The sequence below is a fragment of the Porites lutea genome, chromosome 1 (assembly GCF_958299795.1).
Source record: "Porites lutea chromosome 1, jaPorLute2.1, whole genome shotgun sequence".
In the NCBI taxonomy this organism is placed as follows: Eukaryota; Metazoa; Cnidaria; class Anthozoa; order Scleractinia; family Poritidae; genus Porites; species Porites lutea.
In genome coordinates, this window is record NC_133201.1 from 54,868,650 (window position 1) to 54,877,388 (window position 8,739).

Below are 8,739 nucleotides of genomic sequence, written 5' to 3' on the forward strand. Positions count from 1 at the left end.
CTTAGCGTTTTCGTGTGGACAGGCAAAAACGATTGAAATATGCTACACCTGTACATGTGGGAGTGTATTTTTTTAAGGAGAAAGAGTTTTCTTTCTCTCTTTATATGCTTATTCAGCTTATTCAGAAAGTTCTCTTAGGCACGATTGCCGTGTTTATTTTTGTCTGTCTTTCGTGATAAACACGGTCACGTGATTAACTTCTATGAAGGGCTAATTGCCAAGCCCGAAGCGGGATTTTAACTGCTTTCATGGCAAACAGCCATTGACAGATTCGGGTATTAAATGGTCACTTTAATTTAATTAGATGTATTTAAGTAGATAACCAGATGAAGCTTGATGAAGCTTGATGAATCTGATTTCCAGTTTGCAAGATTTGAGTAAAAGAAATAGGTAAAGCTTCATGATGATATAGGTACATGAAAGAGCTTACTTGGAGCGAGTAGATACTAAAAACATCGAGAATTTTCAAATTTGTAAAGAGAGGTTTACTTGAAGCCTTGTAGTCAGCGTTAGAGATCGTCCGGACTGCTCTTTTCTGTACCAGGTAAATTCGTTGTAGGTTGGTGACATATGTAGAGGCCCATTTTTAATTGCAGTAGGTAAGATATGGATAAATAGCGCATAGTATAATGTAAGAAGAGGTTTTGACGGCAAATAGTATTTAGCTTTATAAAGTAACGCGACAGATTTAGAAATCTTAGGTACAAAAAAATTAACATGACTTTTCCACGCAAGGTGCAGATCAATATAAACTCCGAGGAACTTAATATTATCTACTTGTTCAAGTACATTATTTTCTATAATAATCTGCCTTGTGATAGGTAACTTTTTTTGCCTTGGTCTGAAAATCATTAGTTATGTTTTCTTAACGTTGATTGATAACTTATTGGCTTTTAGCCATATGGGAGGTAAGTACATCCAGGTCGCTATGTTCAAAAAATATACTGGTTTCATTAGCAAATATATTCGAGTTCATTAAAGCTAGAGCAGGCTGGGAGATTATTGATATAAATAGTAAAAAAAGAGTGGGCCTAGTATAGAGCCATGCCGTACGCCACAAATTTGTCTTAAAGCGTGAGGACCCGCATACGACTTTTTTTTGCACACCACAGGACGCTGGCGTTGTTAAGGACACTAGGGTTTGAGTGACAAGCAATACCTACTGGAAAAGCAATTAGTTTCTGTACCGTTTGGTCCAATCATCAGTGGTCAGTTATTCGATAAAGCGTCACATTTTCTAACAAGATTAAGGCGGCATCTGTAAATAGAGTAATTGGGAAGAGAGTACAATTTAAGATAAGCCAGAGATTCGCGTTCTCAGCTCACGAGTTATCCAGAATAATCGCGCGTGGCCTACGACTCAAGCGTTTCCTTTCTGGTCTTTTCCAGTATGCAGTAAAATGTAGCGTAGTTCCATATTGTATTTAACGTACGTATTGAAGGTCGCAGAGCTTCAAATAGAATCGGGTGAATGTTGCTAGATAAAAGCGTTGATTCAAAATGTTTATTATGTAAAACCCGCAGTCCTTGAACACACAGCGTACTACTCATCGGAAAGGAAAGATGGATGCCAAAGCAGATTGCAATCATTGATCTCCGAGGCTTTGTGTGGGCAGATTCAACGAATTTCTTTGGCGTAAGCTTGCTAAACTGCAGTTTCCACAGTGAATCGCGTGTCACGCACGCGCTGGTGCGTTGTGTTCGTATTTTTATGGCATCTCTCTGATGGAATCTTGTACATTCAACGCACTATAGTTAAAAATTTAACCAAAACAATGGAAATAATGATTGACTTTTTCTTTATATGGAAGTAGTGTGACATTATGATTTGACCTCTGATCGAATACATGTAGAGCCAGCATTGCATTCTTGAGATGAACGTAAAGGACGGTGTGTGCGTCTGTAGATTTATGACATTACGAGAATAAGACGGTCTTCCTATGCCTTCAAAATGTTTCTGAGCCTAACGATATTACGATAAACGTGTAAGGTGTAATATTCATCGGCAGTCTGGTAGGCATTTTGATGTTGAAAACGTTAGATCTTCTAATCCGACTGTATTTGTTTGGTGACTATCATGCATGATCTGCTGCTAATGATGTAAAGCGTGTGCAAACGGGCTACATAAAAAATTTCCGTTATTTCAGACGACGGGTTGCGGAAATACTATTGTTAGTAAATGAAGGTGTCATAGTAGAGGCAGAAAACACAGAGACCAAGCGATCAAAATGGATTCGGACGAATAGTGAAACCGCCATCCCACCAAAACGTGTCCAAAGCCCGCAAAAAAATTACCAAATCTCGCTGCTGCCGCTATGTAACTCTTTATTCAGTCAAGAAACAGCTATGCATTGCAGGATTTTAGAAAATTAGGTATGGGAATGGAAGTCATTGTTAAGGGAGTCTTTTGATCAATAGCTGCTTGCGGGGAAAAAGGTGAGTTTCACTTTTGCCATTAGTATTCCGGCGTAACATTCTTGCGAGAGGACTGTATAGAAACTAAGAACAAGGAATGGAAGGCCGGAGAAAAGCCTGAAGAGAAATCACTAACAAGCACCTTAACATATTTCAAGGATGACTATTTTTTAAAAAAGACAAGGCGTGCGGCGAGTTTTATTGTAATGCCATGGTGTTTTAAACTCCTAAGTACGATTTTTAAAGCAACAGAAACAATAGGTGGCACGCCCGTGATTCTCTGAGTTTAGACACCACCGCATTATGATATCACTTGCGCACCAAGTGGAAATTTAAAGACTAATCCGTTTTAGCTTGAGTAAGCGAGTTTTATTGTAATGCCCTGGTGTTCTAAACTCCTAAGTGCGAGTTTTATCATGCAACAGAAACACTAGGTGGCACGCCCGTGATTTTGTGAGTTAGGACACCACGGTATTATGAAATCCCTTGCGCAAAGAAGAAAATTTAAGGGTTACTATGTCTAATATGTTTTAGCTTGAAAAAGCGAGTTTTATTGTAATGCCATGGTGTTCTAAACTCCTAAGTGCGATTTTTAAAGCAACAGAAACACTAGGTGGCGCGCCCGTGATTCTGTGAGTTAGACACCACGGCATTATGAAATCACTTGCGCACCAAGTGGAAATTTAAAGGTTTATATGTTTTAGCTTCAGTAAGCGAGTTTTATTGTAATACAATGGTGTTCTAAACTCCTAAGTGCGAGTTCTGTGATGCAACAGAAACACTAGGTGGCACGCCCGTGATTCTGTGATTTAAACGCCAAGGTATTATGAAATCACTAGCGCAATAACTGGAAAATTAAGGGGTTTACAAGCTACAAAAGCTCTATGTGTGTCTTAGAGTGTTTTTTAATTGGAGATTTTCTTGTAGGAGACCCTCCGCCAGTTATATTTTTTGGCATTTGTTAGTAAAAGAAACCACGAGGAGTTTGGGGCTGGAGCAACTTATTTTTCTAGCGGCTTCGCCGCTCGTGCGCCCGGCTCGACAAAACCGCCATGCTACGCAGGCTAGAAAGCACAGTACGTAACCGTTTATTCGGAAGAAGGCTTTTCTTTTTCTTTTTGATATTTGTTTAGAACAATACTGTTGCGATCCGTTCAAGGAGAATCTCTGCTAATGCGGTTACATTTCGAAAACAATATTTTTGTGGTCTCGCGTTCTCCTCGCGCGCGTCCTTTTGCTTTTAATCACCTGGAAATTTTGGTTTCACGTGGTAGTTACAAAGAAACGTTTCGGCGCGGCCCGCACAATGTAAATGAATTTAAGTAAAATGGCCGAGTGTTCTGAAGTTGCTCTCTTTGAAAAGACATTTGTAATTTTTAAAATAAAATCGATGATGTATTTACGGAGGTTCCGGTTATCGTTTGGGGACAAAAGTATATTTTGATTGTGTTAATTGCTCTTGTCGGAATAAAATGTCATATGAATTAGCGAGATGACGTGCGAGTAATAAGTTCCAGGGGTTTCTCATGGTTTGCGACCTTCGGTCCTGCACTATGTTGTCAACACTTTCTTTGTTTTATATTGCGCAATCGGTCAATTCAGATGACCGTCGTGCACGTATCTAAGGCTTGCGGGTCATTATGATCGGATTTAGAATCGACAACTTGAACATATTGCATTCTATTACGAAAATAGTCAGTTATTCATTGATAGGCTGTCCCAGTGATGCCGCACGCTTCCAATTTTGATAGTAGTATCGCATGATCTAGGGTATCAAAGGCTTTTGATAAGTCAAGAAATATTCCGGCTAAATATTTTTCGCAGTCAACGGCGTTAGCAACTTTGTTCAAAAAATTACTCAAAGCGGGGGAAGTAGGGTGGCCAGGACGAAAACCGAATTGATATTTAACTAATATGTCATTATCGACTAATAATTTAAATATGCGATTATAAATTTCCAAAATTTTAGAAAAGGCAAGAAGTATAGAAATTGGTCGATAGTTTTGTGCTAAGCTAGCGTTATCAGATTTAAAGATGGGAATAATTTTAGATATTTTCAGTCTATCTGGAAAAACTCCTGATGACAAAGATAGGTTAATAATTGATAGCAGCGGATCTGAAATGAGATCAAGTGTTTTTTTGATAATAGAAACTGGAATGTTGTCAGCTTCTGGGGACTTACCGTCCTTGAAACTTTTAATTTTTTATTGTTTTGAGTTCCTCGGCGGTTACATGATTGAAGCTTGACGGCGAGTCTGAGGGCACACTGTTTATAAAATCCTGGAACGACTTGGAGGCGGAGCATATTTTATCGGCCAAATTTGGATTTCCAAGAACAATGTCAATTCGGTTCCTTACGAATGTGTGTTATTTTCCTCAAAACAATGTATAATAAAACAGTTATTAGATTCGGGTTTTGTGATATTCTGAATAATCAAGGTCTCGGTAAATGTTGTAAGCCTCGGCCTTCGGCGCGACTGATAACACTAACCTTGATTACCTCGGATACCACAAAAACCTCATCCAATAATTGTTTATTAATGGTTTATTATGCAAATTTTTGATTCTAGCGCTCGCGTCTCTTGATAAGGGTCAAGGAGACGGCCCATATCTGAATCAGAAATTCAACCGTTCCTAATCTAGAAAAAGAAATAAAGCGTAAAGTACGCAGATAGGTTAAACTCCATGCCTTTTCTGGATGAGCCGCAAGGTGGGAGTATTTTCAAAGTTCTAGCTATGGTTAATTGTAGATTTTTATAAATCTCGACTTTTATCAAAAAAAGCTCTTCTCTAACACAGAGATCAACTTACAAGCGTTGAGCATCCCAGCCAATCCTACGAAATGCTTGCATTATAAAGTTCAACGCAAACATAACATTGAATTGAATTAAAAATAGGAAAAGAAGGAAAGAAGACGACACTTGAACAGTCACGAAAATCATACCGGATATAGTCTCCCTCGCAGCCGTTTTTAGTATCGTCACGCAACGCTCCTCTCCGAGGAGCGTTGCGTGACGATACTAAAAACGGCTGCGAGGGAGACTATACCGGATAGGGCTTCTGTTCACACATAAGAATGGTTGTCGCAGCGCGATTTCTGTGACGTAGCGAAGCTGTGCCGCTCTGATCTCGAGAGTGGAGCGTAACATATCGGATGGGTTTTGTCAAGAGACATGATATTATGATCTCTGGTTTTGTGCCATACTTTGGTGCAGGGTACAGTGTAAACACCCATTAGGCCCGTCGCGAAGTAAACCAGTAGGAGCAAGGCTTAGAACCCACGGTGAGGGAAGTAAATATTCCAACCTCGTCCCCAGGACGCATTTCCCTGGGGTGCCCCACCTCCAAAGCCAGGGAAAAGCGCCCTGGGGACGAGGTTGTAAATATTCGGGATTGAGGACTGGAATGTTGTGCTCCAACCTCTCTCGGCCAACCAAGCCGGCACGTTTTACGATGTATGTGAGCGACTTGTACCGTCCCGAGCCGTTCTATTTCGTGGCGCCACAAAAAACTATCCGTAACCCCACAAGTGTCGATCACTACTGTGCTTTCATTTCTTTTGGAAAAAACGGCCAACAACAGTGTTGTCAAAAGTTCCTTAACAGCAACTCCAAATTAGTTGGCGCTTGTTTAAGCGGTTAAATGGTTTTATTCCATTCATTTCTGGCGTTGATACATTTTTCGACTCATTATCGCTGATTCATTCCAGAATGAAAGTCATTCCGGTATCATGAATTGGGAATAGCCACTAACCTATCTCCGTCTCCGCGAATCACTTGTCTGATCATCATGTATCACAAGTTTTGTGTTGATTTCTACTCTGTTGTAAAATGAACAACGGAGTGGAAATCAACACAAAACGCGTAATCAATGTTCTAATGATTAACTCCTGTCTGGTAATACGTCTGAACAGAGACTTGGTGTATGTCACGTGACCTGATTCAATCATTCCCAAGTTCTTTTGAAATAGCCAGGTGTAGTAAAATAAGGGGTACAGCCCTCAATTCCTGCTATTTTTGGCAAAGAAAAAGTTTATCCTAGATTAAGTGAAAACTAAACAATAGCAAGGCAATCTGGGGTCAATTTAAAACAACTTTTATAGGTATACTGTTGTTTTCAGACTTTAAAGCAATGGCTACACTTGTATAAATTTTATAAATTCACCCCTGATGTGTATTCGCCCTTTGCATATCTCCCATAATATTCCTTGTTTGCCAAAATTTTGCATAAGCATTGTCTTCAATTTCTCTTGGGATGACCGTAATACCCAGAGGAAATTAAAGCAAAGGTTATCCAGAATTTTGAGGGTCACATAACTTGTGCAGTATTATGGGAGATTTGCAAATGGCGAATGTTTTCATAGCAACTACGGTCAAGCTCAGTGCTTCTATAACCTACTTCATAAACTGGATCTTCATTTACTCTTAAAGTATTTAGCGTACAGTTCAGAAACTGCACCAGTAAGGAGACCAATCAAAGTGGTACAGAAATTCATAATCCATGCAATCGTATCCCATGTTCCGTTAGCCAGTTGTGTGAGCTGGTGCCAAGTATACTCTGCAAAGACGGTGACGGTTGCTTTGTCCCAAGTCCATCGTGCTATCCACATGACCACTCGGCCATACACAGAACCTTGTCAAAGATCCACTCTGCCGTAATCTTAACTCCTGCAAACTTTACAGGTTATTTTCCCCATGTAGTAAATACTGTAGTTATCCTTGATGCTCTGTTTACTCCATTCCATGTCCAAGCTGCTATCAACCTTGTAAATCTGCGTAATTTGTTCCATGCCCGCTCCGTTAGTCTCAGTGGCCCGGTCTCAAAGGTTTGGTTGTTGTATTGAATTGACGGAGGTACAGTTTCTGGGTTCAAACAGTGGTTTGGGAGTCCTGATTCTAAAAATAGGAAATTTAAAAGTGAAGAGAAAGCCGGAGATTTAGGACATTTATCTTGATTGTTAAATGGCAAAAAGCCGAACACTCTCAGAAAATACACAGTAACAGGAGCACGTATTGTGGCTCTTTATTCAACACAAGGGGAACGTATCACCTGATCATCTTGGAGTGTACTGTAGAAATTTTGTTGTGCAGCGCCTTTGTTCTCACAAAGAACCAGTCTTAAGTCAAGTTTCAAAGGTTTGATTTACATCTTTATGCCGTAATCCTGTCCGGCAAAAGAGCAAAACACACATTTTAAGGTTCGAAGAAAAGAAGGGTTAAAAATTCCTTACTTCTCAACTAGATGACTGGGTTGAAGCTATAAACAGGAAAGAAAACAATATTTCAGGTTATCACAGGCCTCAAGGAGGAATCTTTACCTATCTCTGCCAGTTTCCAAGTCCGAAAACAGTTGCTCCATTGCCGAAGTCATCATAAAAGAAATCTGGTTTATCAGCCACGAAAGGGTCTGCCAGGAAAACATTTTGAATAGTTTTCAAAACTCACTAAAAACTTAGTTATCAATTATGATATAAAATCTTTTTTTAACAAAAAGGCCTTAAATTTAGTTAAAATGAATTGTTATTAAGATTTGTAGCTCTCGCTTTGAAGTTAAAAGCCGGTAATCTTGTTTCGGAATACACTACGTTGAAAGCGGAGCAACCATCGAAGCGCGAGCTAATGCAAAGTAAAATGCGCACGTGATTCGTGGTACTATGGATACCGATGATGTTTGAATTTTACAAAACAGGATTTAAACAAATTGGTGTAGTGCTAATTTTCAAAACAACGATTACTTATATGATAACTTTTTCCAGTAATAGGCACATAAAATTATCCACATTATATTGGATTGGATGAAAAATGAAATAGTTTGATTATAATAAAAGAACAATGCTGTAGTATGTCCAGGGAACAAATTTCGAAAAGGACAAATCGTTATCTCTTCCTATACCTATATCTTACCTTCACGCACTGCTTTAAGCGTAATCGAACGCACAAGGCAACCTGTTATCGCAGTAAGCACAAGTACAATCTTCATGATTACCACGAATTTTCTCCTTTTCACGCAAAAAGCACGTCTGTTTGTACCGAAGAGACGATTCAAGTGATTGTAAGACCTCACAATCAGTGTTTTACAAAGTTAGGTGCGCGCGGTTTATGAGCCCGCGAGTTCCATGTTCCACGTGTTGTTTTATTTCACTTTATAAGCATTTAGTTATATATCATTCGATACAAAAGCTCTTGTTATAGGTTTCTCAGTTTTTGCATGGCGCATGCGTTTCATGTAAATGATACTGATACAAACTTTAAAAGTCTGACTGCTCCTGTCCCACAAGGCTCTTGGCGTCAAGCTCAACATAGTACTCTCGGCTCCATACTGTGG

At 39.4% G+C, this 8,739-nt stretch overlaps 1 protein-coding gene across 1 annotated transcript in view; it reads left to right on the plus strand.

Annotated features, from left to right (window-relative positions):
• The window catches only part of LOC140932353 (uncharacterized), an 83,110-nt gene extending 79,204 nt beyond the window's left edge, over positions 1 to 3,906 (plus strand). The window contains exon 22 of the mRNA XM_073381973.1: positions 1 to 3,906. This exon is cut by the window's left edge and continues 607 nt beyond it. The gene's annotated coding sequence lies outside the window, so the exon portion shown is untranslated.
• The last annotated feature ends 4,833 nt before the right edge of the window (positions 3,907 to 8,739 follow it).